This window comes from Pistacia vera, unplaced genomic scaffold (assembly GCF_008641045.1).
Source record: "Pistacia vera cultivar Batoury unplaced genomic scaffold, PisVer_v2 Contig213, whole genome shotgun sequence".
In the NCBI taxonomy this organism is placed as follows: domain Eukaryota; kingdom Viridiplantae; phylum Streptophyta; class Magnoliopsida; order Sapindales; family Anacardiaceae; genus Pistacia; species Pistacia vera.
In genome coordinates, this window is record NW_022196017.1 from 407975 (window position 1) to 423129 (window position 15155).

The following is a 15155-nucleotide window of genomic DNA, read 5'->3' on the forward strand; positions in this document are numbered from 1 at the left end:
ATTTATAACTTTCAATTTGTGGGTGCGGAAGGTTAATGGGAAGAATAGGAGAACATAGCCTGAGAAGGTATGTTGGACACCTTAGAGAGTTTGATTTAATCAATGCATGTGATATGAATTTAGTTTAATTCTTTAGGTTTAACCCATAGAGTCCAAATGAAGTCAAAACCTCCTTTGTTTGAATTGATTTTATCCATATTTTCAAATCTTGCTTTCATAGTTTAATTTTATTTTAGTAAAATTTTATTTTAGTTATAGTTTAAATTGCTCCCTTTAATCCAAAAGAATTCGTTTGCTTCAACTTGAAAACGGTAGAAAACTTAGTGCTTAGCAACAATCCTTGTGAGAACGATACTCATTCATCACTCTATTACTTGTGTGACTAGTATACTTGTTACATTTGCATGTTGTAGGAAACACGTATCAGCATGTTGTTTACCAAACCTCAATATCAATTAGACGGCAAAAAAAAAAAAAAAAAAATTAAAAGACTCCTTGATTCAGCCATAAATGTGATCCACTATATGCTAGGAAAAAACTGAGTGAAAAGAGGTACTAGGACTATGCAGCTTTTCTGCTCGTTTTAAACACAGTCTTCGGGACACTCAAGCGTGTCGTTTACCAAACCTCAGTATCGATGTGGCGATGAGAAAAAATATTCAAAAAGACTCCTCGATTCACCCATAATCGAGATCCATTACATGCTAGGAAAAAACTGAGTGAAAAATGTATTGGGACTATGTAGCTTTTTTGCTCGTTTTAAACACAATTTTCTTGACACTTGAGCATGTCGTTTACCAAATTTCAGTACTGATTAGACGGTGAAGAAAAAGATTCAAAAAGACTCATCGATTCACCCATAATCGAGATCCATTACATGCAAGGAAAAAACTAAGTGAAAAGAGGTACTGGGACAATGCAGCTTTTCTGCTCGTTATAAACATAGCTTTTGAGACACTCAGGCATGCTATTTACCAAACTTTAGTATTGAGTAGACGGAAAAAAAAAAAGAGATTCAAAAAGACGCCTCAATTCACCCATATTCGATAAACAATATTGGCTAAATAAAATTGAGTAAAAATAGGTACTGGAACTATGCCGCTTTACTGCTCGTTTTAAACACAATTTTCAGGATGCTCAAGAATGCTGTTTACCAAACCTTAGTATCGATTAGACGGTGAAAAAAAGATTCATAAAGACTCCTCGATTCACCCATAATCGAGATCCACTACATGCAAGGAAAAAACTTAGTGAAAAGAGGTACTAGGACTTTGCATTTTTCTGCTCGTTTTAATCACAGTTTTCGGGACACTCGAGCATGCCGTTTACCAAACCTCAATATTGATTAGACGGCAAAAAAAAAAAGATTCAAAAAGACTCCTCAATTCACCCATTATCAAGATGCACTACAAGCTAGGAAAAAACTGAGTGAAAAAAGGTACTAGGACAATGCAGCTTTTCTGGTCGTTTTAAACACAGTTTTCAGGACGCTCAGGCATGCTGTTTACCAAACCTCAGTTGTGAGTAGGCTACAAAAAAAAAAGATTCAAAAAGATGCCCCAATTCAACCATAATCGATAACCAATATGGGCTGAAAAAAAACTAAGTAAAAAAAGGTATTGGAACTATGCAGCTTTATAGCTCATTTTAAACATAGTTTTCAGGATGCTCAAGCATGGTATTTACCAAACGTCAGTATTGATTAGGCGGTGAAAAAAAAGATTCAAAAAGACTCCTTGATTCACCCATAATCGAGATCCACTACATGCTAGGAAAAAATTGAGTGAAAATAGGTACTGGGACCATGTAGCTTTTCTGCTCGTTTTAAACACAGTTTACGAGATACTCAAGCATGTTGTTTACCAAACCTCAGTATCGATTAGATGGCGAAAAAAAGATTTAAAAAGACTCCTTGATTCACCAATAATCGAGATCCACTACATGCTAGGAAAAAACTGAGTGCAAAAAGGTATTGGGACTATACAGATTTTCTACTCGTTTTGAACACAGTTTTCAGGGTACTCGAGTATGCTCTTTACCAAACCTTAGTATTGATTAGACGGCAGAAAAAAAACATTTAAAAAGACTCATCGATTCACCCATAATCATGATCCATTACAAGCTAGGAAAAAACTGAGTGAAAAAAGGTACTGGGACAATGCAACTTTTCTGCTCGTTTTAAACACAGTTTTTAGGACACTCGAGCATGCTAGTTACCACACCTCAGTATTTATTAGACTGCGAAAAAAAAGATTCAAAAAGACTCCTCGATTCACCCATAATCGAGAGCCACTACAAGCTAGGAAAAAACTGTGTGAAAAAAGGTATTAGGACTATGCAACTTTTCTGCTCGTTTTAAACATAGTTTTCGGGACACTCAAGCTTGGTTTTCAGCTGATGCAAGGAAAGAAAATGCTCAGACTTGCCGGGGTGAAGAAGTATTTCGCCGCAGCGAAGCACATTGTGTAAAAACAAGTTTTGAAAAGTCCCAGACTTCGCCGGGGCGAAGCAACCTGAAAATATGTTGCAACTACTATAGTTTTCACCCTGATGAAGAATTTTCTTCGCCGCAATGAAGCAGGTTGGACGAAATTGACTAAGGCAAGTTCGCCGCGGCGAAAATTTTTCTTCCGGGAGCGATTAGCCACAGTAAGTTTTCACCCCAGCAAAGTATTTTTATTCGCCACAGCGAAACTTGGGTTTCAAACTAGGGTTCTATGAACGAAGAACTTCACCGCGGCGAAGCTTGTTCTTCGCCGCGGCGACGACAGTTTTCTATAAATACCCACTTTCGTTTTTCATTCTTCACGCGACTTTCAAATCCAATTGAGAGAAAAATTTTCCAATTTCAATCCTTTGCCTTCCAAGTGTTTTCCCAACAAACTTCTCACTCCTTAACTCCTAATCACCAAAACAACTCATTTCAACAACAATTTTTGCGAAAATTTCACGAAAATTTTAGGTTCAAGAAATTTGGGGCTTTCCAATCTGGGCTGATTCTGGGTAAATTGGTGGCGAATAATCCTTTGTATTGGTAAGATCTCAAGTTCCCTAAATCTTTTCGCACAATTTCGAGCTTTGATTTGTAGATCTGAAAAAGTTGCTTGTTGGTTGAGTTTGAATTTTTTGGTGTTTATGAGTTCGATTTTGTTGAAGAGGGTTGATTGTGCATGTTGTGATATTGAGGAGTGTGGAGTTTGGGTGTTGTAGTGTTTGGGTGTTGAATTTGGAGAAATCTGTAGTTTGGGGGCGTCGCGAAGGAGTGTCAATTTCTGTTTCAGGTTTGAATTGGTCGTGTGGGGAACCTAGGCTTGAATTTTTGGGTTGCGCTGTGAGTTGAATTATGAAAATGGCACCGAAAGTTAAGGTCCATACAAGGGCAAGGAAAAAGGAAAGAAAGTGGACAACCGCTTCGTGAGTGAAGAGGCCCAGAAACAATATCAAGGGGCTATCCAAAGAAAAAAAATAAGGGTTTCATTCAAGCGCGGATGACCGCGAGTCTGGCTTTGGACTGGAGTCAAGGGAGACAGTGGGAACTGTTTATGAGTGCTCCTGCACAACGGCTGTAGAGCCGCTAGTAAGGGAGTTTTATACCAACCTCCGGATTGTGAGGAGGGTAATGCATTTGTGAGAGTGCTTGATGTGCCGTTTATAGAAGACGTGATTAATGAGTTTTATACCCTGCTAGGTTATCAGGATGAGTACGCAAGGTTAGGGCATCATGTTTCAGGATAGTATCATTCTTCTGGTCATTGCAAAACCAGATGCAATTGGGTAGTGTCGAAGAAACAAAAGAAGACCATTAAGGGAAATATTGACAAAGATGGCTCAACTGTGGCAGTATTTTGTTAGTGCGAGGTTGATGTGGAAACGCACTATAGCACGGTAACTTACGAGAAGGCATTATTGCTTTATTCTATTGCCACAGGAAAGAGTATAAATGTGGGACGAATTATCTTTAACAACATTCATCATGCCGCCAAACCAGGGCGATCAAGGACTTTCCCACATTCATACAGCCTTGTGCATTAGAGCTGGAGCCAAGGTGGATGATGATGAGCAACGTATTCATGCTGCCCATCCTCGATTCAAATTATTTTCAGAAGCATCTTGAACGTCCAGAAGCTGAGCAACCAAGAGCTGGAACAAAACAGCAGAGAAACACACAAGGCCCTGTCACATCCTCCAGCTCCACAGCTACACAGAAGGAGATGATACAGCAGATGATGGGTATGATGAAACATAGGCAAAACATTAGGATTGGTTGGTTGATCAGCAGATGATGTATGATATGCAAAAGAGTTGCTTCAACAAGCTCAACGTTGACACTTCAGAATTCCAATGGGCTGACTGGGATTCAGATAGCGAATGGGCTCCAAGTCGGAAGAGGAAGAAGAGGAAGACGAGGGAGGCGAAGAAGAGCACCGGAACACCTGTTTTTTTTTTTTTTCTATTTGTTTTAGTTGATTTTGTTTTCATTTCAAACATTAAACTGGTTTATATTGTTTTGGGTTGTGGTAGTTGTTTTAGTTATTTCATTTTCTTTAATTTGTAGTTTGTGCAAGGACGAGATTAGGTTGTAATACTTTCATATTAGTCAGTGGATTTTTTTTAACATAGTGGGACACACAGTTTCAATGTTTTGACAGATGTGGGTGATGAAAAGGTCACAGATGCGGTGTGCACTGTGGAGCGAAACTTCACGGATTAATCAGGGAACTATCTCGTACCTTTGTTATTTAGTTTTTCATTCCTAATTTTGCGTAATGGGACATTGGGGACAATGTCTCTTTTGGTTGGGGGTAGGAAAATTAGAAATTTTTGATTTTGTTTATTTTACTTTGGTTTGATTGTTTTGCCGATGATGAATTGTATAAATCAATTATGTGAATTGGATTGTTGCGATTTATTGTTGAGAAATGTTAAGCATTGCTTCAAGTTTAGGTTTATTGACTGAATTTTGATTGAGGTTTGTTGAGTGGTTCAACACCCATTTTCATTTTTCGCATGCTTAGATTCATTTTATGTACTTAGGTAAAGTTTTGATAATGTGGTGGACTCTAGAACCTAGTAGAGAAGTGCTTGAGGTGAAATTCTAGGATTAGACATGGTTAAGGAGATGATTTAGGCATTCTTTTTGGAACGTTTGAGCCCTTTTAGCCGACCCATGAATGAAATTGTCCCTAGTCACCCAATTGAGCCGTATGAATTATTATTGCTTCATTTTTCTTGGCAAACCAAAAATTGTCCGATCCTATACCTAAACACTCTGTCGTACCCTTAGGAGAATTCGATCCTAATGCAAACACAAAGAACGGGAAGAGTTGTACGAATAAACTAAAAGAATGTTTGGGGGGTGGTGAGAAGGGCAATAAAAACAAAAGAGGTAGTTCACCTCAATTCAATTGATTTGTTTTTTGTGTCAAAAAAATAAAAAAAAAATTCTTTTGCCAAGTTTAAGGGTATCTCGGCTGGAAACCAGTAACCGCCTTAAAAACTGCCAGCAGTACTTGGCGACCTCTGGTTTAACAACGCCATGTACACTTAGACGCACTTCCCCAGCCGCATTATGGTATCAAGAAATAGAAAGATACAAGTTTGAGGGTTAAATTAGTGGACATGTTGATTGGTGGTTGAGAAGAAGTGGAGTTCGATTTGATTTGAGTGTTTGCATGAGGAAAACCGAGTTCTCTACTTTGTTATTCCATCCTTTTCGGAACCCACTTCCGAGCCTAGCGTGACATGGTTATAAAGACCTTTTGATTCTATCTTTGTCTAGTCCTCATTAGTGGAGAGTAGTTCGATTTAGGCTTATGGAGTTGCCACCATTTGATAAACTTGCATTCCTGCATAAATAATCCGGGAAGTCGGAAGGTGGATTGAAGTGGGGATTACTATCGGGGGACCAATTGAGAAAGAAATTGATTGACAACTTATAACTTCTTGGAGTGTTAAAAATTTTTCTATTAATAATTGCAACAAATTTTGAGATTGGTATAAATTCTAGGCAGTTGTTTTGTGAGTCGAGTTCTTGTTTCTCTTTTCAATTTTTTTGTCATTTGTTGTTTTGTTTTTGAACGTTTGTGGTTTTCTTTATCTTGTTTTGTACCTGATGCTCCGGGACGAGCATGTCCCTAGTTTGGGGGTATTTGATAATCGAGGATTATATAGTTTATTTAAGCTTTTAGGCCGGATTTTAGATACTTCTTAGTTTATTTTGCCTGAATTGCTGCTTAATTCCTTACATTTCGTGTTTCAGGTTAAAATGGACATTTTGAGCGAATAAAGACAGATTTGGAGTTTCTGGACTCAGAAGCAAGCGGAGGGCAATTCTGTAATTTCAGAATTCTTCAGGAAGCTTCGCGCGCGCGAAGGTTATTCTTCGCCACGGTGAAATAAGCCAGTCACGCACCCGATTCAGTTCCTTTGTCGCCCGGCGAGATTCCTTCTTCGCCGCGGCGAAGTCTGCATTTTCCAGTTTTTGTAAAATGCACAGTTTCATTTTTAGGCTAAGTTTTAGGATTTTGGGCAAGGTATAAAAGAAATACTTAGTCTTTTGTTGAGGGCGTTCGTGGAGAGATAGACAACAGTTTTTACATTTTCTTAGATTTATTTTGAGTGATTTTGGATTGAACAAAGTGTGAAGATTCGAGGTGAAACCAGTGGATTCGTCAATTGGGGAGATTTCTTTCCTTTTCTCTTGTGACCATGATGTTGAACTGGAATTTTCGTTTCTTTAATTGTTTTATTAATTTAGCCATGAACTAACCTTTTAGGGTTAGGGTTAGGGTTTGATGTAGTTCGGATTCTAATGGGGTAGAGAGTTGATGATTATTAATTTCATATGATTTTGCTTTGATTGTGTGATTATTCTGTATTATTGTTTTTATATGATGAACATGATGAGATGAGAGATAATTCATGTTAAGCTTCTTGGGTAATCACCGTTGTATATTGGATGCTAGAGATAGATTCAAGAACCAAAAAATCAATCTAGGATTCCTGTGCTTAATGAGCTTAGATTTATAACTTTCAATTTGTTGGGTGCGGAAGGTTAATAGGGAAGAATAGGAGAACATAGCCTGAGAAGGTATGTTGGACACCTTAGAGAGTTTGATTTACAATCAATGCATGTGAATAGAATTTAGTTTAATTCTTTAGGTTTAACCATAGAGTCCAAATGAAGTCAAAACCTCCGTTGTATTGCTCCTGAGGATCAAGAGAAGACGACCTTTACTTGCCCCTATGGCACCTTTGCTTACCGAATGATGCCTTTTGGGTTATGCAATGCACCAGCAACATTTCAGAGATGCATGATGTCGATCTTTGGAGACATGGTGGAACGGTTCATAGAAGTCTTCATGGATGACTTCTCAGTTTTTGGTTCGTCTTTTGATAGTTGTCTAACTAATCTTTCTCTCGTTTTGCAGCGATGTAAAGAGACGAACTTGGTGCTCAATTGGGAGAAGTGTCACTTCATGGTCCAGGAGGGAATAGTGCTCGGCCATAGGATTTCAAATGACGGAATAAAAGTTGATCGAGCAAAGACAGAAGCGATTGAGAAGCTGCCACCACCATCAAATGTCAAAGCAGTCCAAAGTTTCTTGGAGCATGCGGGGTTTTATAGACGATTCATCAAGCATTTTTCTAAGATTTCTAAACCCCTTTGCAATTTGTTGAATAAAAATGTTGTGTTTGATTTTAATGATAAATGCATGCATGCCTTTCTAACTCTTAAAAAATTATTAGTATCTACACCTATTATTGCAGTTCCCGATTGGGGACTGCCATTTGAATTAATGTGTGATGCTAGTGATTTTGCTTTAGGGGTAGTGTTAAGACAGCGGAAGAACAAAGTGTTGCATGTAATTCAGTATGCTAGCAAAACACTCACTGATGCACAATTGAATTACACCACCACTGAAAAAGAATTATTGGTTGTGGTTTTTGCATTTGAAAAGTTTCGTTCATATTTGTTAGGTGCAAAGGTGATCGTCTACACGGACCATTCGGCACTTAGGCACTTATTGGCAAAACAAGAAGCGAAACCTCGGCTGATAAGATGGATTCTATTGCTTCAGGAGTTTGAGTTGGAAATTCGAGATAAGAAGGGGTCAAAAAATGTGGTGGCAGATCACTTGTCGAGAATTAAGAGACCAATCCAGGGGAATGAAGAGGAAAGTCCAATTACAGAAACATTTCCGGATGAGAAGTTGATGAGAGTGGATGAAGCACCATGGTATGCAGATTTTGCAAATTATTTGTCATCAAGGGTGCTCCCAAGTGGTATGACGTTCCAACAAAAGAGAAAATTCTTCTTAGATTTGAAGTACTACTTTTGGGAAGAGCCATTTCTATGCAGACACTGTGCTGATCAAATGATACGGAGATGCGTCGCGGAGGAGGAGATGAAAAGCATTCTACGACATTGTCACGAAAGGGAAGTAAGTGGCCATTTTGGAGGAACTAGAACAGCAGCCAAGGTTCTACAATCAGGGTTTTATTGGCCAACCCTCTTTAAGGATTCTTTCCGGATGATTCAGGAGTGCGACCAGTGTCAACGGAGTGGTAATATTTCAAAAAGAGATGAGATGTCGTTGAACAACATCCTGGTGGTTGAGCTTTTTGATGTGTGGGGGATTGACTTCATGGGTCCCTTCCCAAATTCTTTTGGGAACACATATATTTTGGTGGCAGTGGACTACGTGTTGAAGTGGGTTGAAGCAGTTGCATTGCCGACTAATGATGCTAGGGTAGTTTTTAATTTTGTGAGAAATCATATTTTCTCAAGGTTTGGGGTACCACTGGCAATTATTAGTGATGGAGGTTCCCACTTTTGCAATAGGCAATTGGATGCACTTTTGGGTAAGTATGGAGTGACACATAGAGTTGCAACGCCTTACCATCCACAAACGAGCGGGCAAGTGGAACTGTCTAATAGAGAGCTTAAAGGCATTTTAGAAAAGACAGTTAATGCATCTAGGAAGGATTGGTCACGGAAATTGGATGATGCATTATGGGCCTACCGAACTGCATTTAAGAATCCAATTGGTATGTCCCCATTTAGGATGGTTTATGGGAAAGCATGTCACTTACCGGTGGAACTCAAGCATAAAGCATACTGGGCAGTCAAGCAGCTAAATATGGATTTAAGAGCTGCTGGGGAGGAAAGGATGCTGACTTTGAACGAACTCGATGAGTTCCGTCTCGAAGCATATGAAAATGCTCGAATTTACAAGGAGAAGACAAAAAGGTGGCATGACAAGCATATCAGGAAGAAGAATTTTGAAGTGGGGCAAAGTGTGTTGTTGTTCAATTCTAGACTTAGGCTATTCCCCAAAAAACTTAAGTCTAGATGGTCCAGACCATTCACGGTTACAAGAATTCACTCATCCGGAGCAGTGGAAGTTACACATGAAGAAAATGGCATTTTTACAGTCAATGGACAGAGATTGAAGCCATACATTGATGGGGTGATGAGTTGCAAATCCATCCCAATACGACTTGACATTTTGACGTGAAAAATTGAGAGAGTCGAGCTTACTGACTATAAACAAGCGCTTCTTGGGAGGCAACCCAAGTGTTTTAATTTTTTTTCTATTTTTCATTTTAGTGTGTTTGAAGGTGTTTGATTTTCTGATGAGTTTGAATGATTTTTAATTTGTGTGTTTTTGGTTGTTTCAGGTGAAGTTTTCAGCTGATGCAAGGAAAGAAAATGCTCCAGACTTCGCCGGGGTGAAGAAGTATTCTTCGCCGCAGCGAAGCACATTGTGTAAAAACAAGTTTTGAAAAGTCCCAGACTTCGCCGGGGCGAAGCAACCTGAAAATATGTTGCAACTACTATAAGTTTTCACCCTGATGAAGAATTTTTCTTCGCCGCAATGAAGCAGGTTGGACGAAATTTGACTAAGGCAAGTTCGCCGCGGCGAAAATTTTTCTTCGCTGGAGCGATTAGCCACAGTAAGTTTTCACCCCAGCAAAGTATTTTTATTCGCCACAGCGAAACTTGGGTTTCAAACTAGGGTTCTATGAACGAAGAACTTCACCGCGGCGAAGCTTGTTCTTCGCCGCGGCGACGACAGTTTTCTATAAATACCCACTTTCGTTTTTCATTCTTCACGCGACTTTTCAAATCCAATTGAGAGAAAAATTTTCCAATTTCAATCCTTTGCCTTCCAAGTGTTTTCCCAACCAAACTTCTCACTCCTTAACCCTCCTAATCACCAAAACAACTCATTTCAACAACAATTTTTGCGAAAATTTCACGAAAATTTTAGGTTCAAGAAATTTGGGGCTTTCCAATCTGGGCTGATTCTGGGTAAATTGGTGGCGAATAATCCTTTGTATTGGTANTAAACTCAACCAAACCCAAAACATAAACTCAACCAAAGGCCAACCAAACAACATGAACAATATATAAACTCATTTAGGGGCAATTCAGTAATCCTTTAGGCCATACCATAAAGAATGGCTACGTATTTCAAGTGGGGTGTTACACCTAGGTGCTAACATTAACCTTATACCTTTTTCTATTTTCAGGAAATTAGGAATTGGTGAAGTAAAGCCGACAACCGTATGCTTGTAACTTGCAGATAGATCAATAAAGCATCCGAGGGGCATTGTGGAGGATGTGTTGATTAAGGTGGACAAGTTTATTTTTCCTGTAGATTTCTTTGTGTTGGATATGGAAGAAGACAAAGAAATTCCTCTTATCCTGGGACGACCATTTCTGGCTATCGGAAGAGCTTTAATCGACGTTTAAGAACGAAAGTTGATCATGAGGATGTAAGATGAAGAAATAACATTTAATGTCCTTGAATCAGTGAGAGCTCCACCTAAACAAGTGTCATGTTTAAAAATCGATATAGTGGACCAGGCAAAAATTGAAACCTTGCAACTGAACAATCCTAAGGTGGAAATTAAGAGCTGCATTATCAAATTGAATCAGTTCAAGAGTGAGGACCATAACAGAAAGGGTTGCACAAAATTCCGAGATAAGCCACAGTCGAGATTGTGCTTTCACAAGGAACGGATCTCTCAGCTCAAAAACGGTGAGGGAAAGTCAAAAAAATGGAAAGCAGTCGATGAGAAGAGTTGAACCACCAAAGTAATGACCAATGGATGGAAATGGGTGGTGAAACTCTCAACAAGGACCCTGTGTGAAAAAGATCATCAACGAAAGAAGCTCGAGCACAAGGGAAAATTCTGGGATGTGATGTACTTGGATAATCCGGACTTACATGAAAAATTGAGAGAGTCGAGCTTACCGACTATAAATAAGCTTTTCTTGGGAGGCAACCCAAGTGTTTTAATTTTTTTTCTACTTTTCATTTCACTGTGTTTGATTTTCTTATGAGTTTGAATGATTTTTAATTTGTGTGTTTTTGGGTGTTTCAGGTGAAGTTTTCAACTAAGGCAAGGAAATAAAATGCTCCAGACTTTGCCGGGGCGAAGAAGTATTCTTTGCCGCGGTGAAGCACATTGTATGAAAACAAAATTTAAAAGTCCCAGACTTCGTAACGACGAATATTTTTCTTTGTCGGGGCGAAGCACCCTAAAAATTGTTGCAGCTCCTGTAAGCGGCGCAGTAGGTTGGACGGAATTTCTCCAAGGCAAGTTCGTCGCGGCGAAGCTTTTTCCTCGCCGGGGTGAGTAGCCATGGTAAGTTTTTGCCCCGGCGAAACCTGGGTTTTGAAATTAGGGTTCTATGAACGAAGAACTTCATCGCGGCAAAGCTTGTTCTTCACAGCGGCGAAGACAGTTTTATATAAATACCCACTTTCGTTTTTCATTTTTCACGCAACTGCTCAAACCCATTTCAGAGAAAAAAAATTTCAAACTTCAATCCAGAGCCTCCCCAATGATTTCCAAACAAAATTTCTCATCCTTAACCTTCCTAAACACCAACCCAACGCATTTCAACACAAATTTTTGCGAAAAGTGATGAAATTTTTGGAGTTCAACGATTTGGGGGTTTTGCATTCTAGGTTGATTTTGGCTCAATTGGTGGCAAGTACTCCTTACTTTGGGTAAGATTTCACATTCTCTAAGATTGTTTCTCAAAAATTTTGAGTTTTAATGTGTGGATCTGAAATTTGTGGATTGTTGGTGGATTTGCGAATTTTTGGTGATTGTGCCTTTGATTTTGTTTGAGGAAGGATTGTGTGTGAGTGTTGTGTGATATTGAGGAGTTTGGGCTTTCAATTTTGAAGCGTTTGGGTGATTATGGAAAAATTTGTAGTTTGGGGGTTAAAGTGTAACTTTTTGGAAGTGTTGTCAATTTTCTTTTTCAGGTTTGAATTGGTTGTTGTGGGGAACCTAGGCTTGAATTTTTGGGTTGCACTGTGAGTTGAATTTTAGAAAATGGCACCCAAAGTCAAGGTACCATCAAAGGGCATGGGAAAAGGAAAGAAAGTGGACAACCGCTTCGTGAGTGAGGAGGCCCGGAAACGATATCAAGGGGCTATCCAAAGAAAAGATAAGGGCTTTATTCCTGAGCACGGATTGACCGCGAGTCAGGCTTTAGACTGGAGTCGAGGGAGACAGTGGGAACTGTTTATGAGTGCTCCTGCACAACCGGCTGTAGAGCCGCTAGTAAGGGAGTTTTATGCCAACCTCCCGGATTGTGAGGAAGGTACTGCATTTGTGAGAGGGGTTGATGTGCCGTTTACGGAAGACGTGATCAATGAGTTTTATACCCTGCCTAGGATTGATCAGGATGAGTACGCAAGGTTTAGGACGTCACAGTTTCAGGATAGTATCATTCTTCCAGTCATTGCAAAACCGGATGCAACTTGGGTAGTGTCAAAGAAACAAAAGAAGACCATTAAGGGAACTTATTTGACACCGATGGCTCGACTGTGGCAGTATTTTGTTAGTACGAGGTTGATGCTGAAAACGCACTATAGCACGAAACTTATGAGAAGGCATTATTGCTTTATTCTATTGCCACAGGAAAGAGTATAAATGTGGGACGAATTATCTTGAACAACATTCATCATGCCGCCAAACCAACGCGATCAAGTTACTCTTTCCCACATCTCATTACAGCCTTGTGCATTAAAGCTGGAGCCAAGGTGTATGATGATGAGCAACGTATTCATGCTGCCCCAATCCTTGGTTCAGATTATTTTCAAAAGCATCTTGAACGTCCAGAAGCTCAGCAACCAAAAGCAAGAACAAAACGGCAGAGAACCACACAAAGCCCTATCACATCCTCCTGCTCCACAGCTACACAGAAGGAGATGATACAGCAGATGATGGGTATGATCAAATGTATGGCAAAACATCAAGATTGGTTGGTTGATCAGACCCAGATAATGTATGATATGCAGAAGAATAGCTTCAACAAACTCAACGTTGACACTACAGAATTCCAATGGGTTGACTGGAATCCAGATGAGTGGATGGACTCCGAGTCAGAAGAGGATGACGAGGGAGGCGAAGAATAAGCACCAGAGCACCTGTTTTGTTTTTCTTTATTTTTATTTGTTTTTAGTTGATTTTGTTTTTCATTTCAAACATTAAACTCAGTTTATATTTTTGTTTTGGATTGTTGTTGTTGTTTTCGTTGTTTCATTTTCTTTTAATTTGCAGCGTTGCAAGGACGAGATTAGGTTGTAATATTTTCAATTTAGTTGGTGAATTTTTGCTAACACAATGGACACCATAGTTTAAATTGTTTTGACAGATGTTGGGTGATGAAAAAGTCAAAGACCGGGTGTGCACTGTGGAGTGAAACTTCATGGATTAACCAGGAAACTATCTCATACCTTTGTTATTTTTAATTTTCTATTCCTAATTTATGCGTAATGGGACATTGGGGACAATGTCAGCTTTTGTTTAGGGGTAGGAAAATTAGAAATTTTTGAACTTTCATTTATTTTTCCTTAGTTTGATTGTTTTTGCCGATGATGAATTGTATAAATCAATGATGAGAATAGGGTTGTTGCGATTTTATTGTTGAGAAATGTTAAGCATTGCTTCAAGTTTATGTTTATTGACTGGATTTTGATTGAGGTTTGTTGAGTAGTTCAACCACCATTTTCACTTTTTCGACATGCTTAGATTCATTTTATGTACTTAGGTAAAGCTTTGATAATGTTGGTGAACTTTAGAACCTAGTAGAGAAGTGCTTAAGGCGAAATTCTAGGATTAGACATGGTTGAGGAGATGATTTAGGCATTCTTTTTTGGAACATTTGAGCCTTTCTAGCCGACCCATGAATGAAATTGTCCCTAGTCACCCATTTGAGCCGTATGAATTATTATTGCTTTATTTTTCTTGGCAAACCAAAAATTGTCCGATCCTTATACCCTAAACACTCTATTGTACCCTTAGGAGAATTCGATCCTAATGCAAACACAAAGAATGGGAAGAGTTGTACGAATAAACTGAAAGAATATTTTGGGGATTGTGAGAAGGGCAATAAAAACAAAAGAGGTAGTTCACCTCAATTCAATTGATTTGTTTTTCTTTAAAAAAAAAAAAAGAAACTTGAACCCGGGCGCCACTATAGCAGTACTGTTCACCCCCGTCTTTTGTCAAGTTTAAGGGTATCTCAGCTGAAAACCAGTAACCGCCTTAAAAACTGCCTAGCAGTACTTGGCGACCTCTGGTATAACAATGCCACATACACCTTAGACACACTTCCCCCGCCGCATATATGGTATCAGAAATAAGAAAGATACAAGTTTGAGGGTTGTAAATTAGTGGACACGTTGATTGGTGGTTGAGAAGAAGTGGAGTTCGATTTGATTTGAGTGTTTGCATGAGGAAAACTGAGTTCTCTTACTTTGTTATTCCTATCCTTTTTCATGGAACCCACTACCCGAGCCTAGCATTACAAGCTTATAAGGACCTTTTGATTCTTATCTTTGTCTAGTCCTCATTAGTGGAGAGTAGTTCGATATTTAGGCTTATGAAGTCTGCCACCATTTGATAAACTTTGCATTCCTGCATAAAATAATCCGGGAAGCCGGAAGGTGGATTGAAGTGGGGATTACCTACTCGGGGGACCCAATTGAGAAAGAAAGTCGTTGCAACTTATAACTTCTTGGAGTGTTAAACATTTTTCTATTAATAATTTTGCAACAACTTTTGAGATTGGTATAAATTCTAGGCAGTTGTTTTGTGAGTCGAGTCTCTTGTTTCTC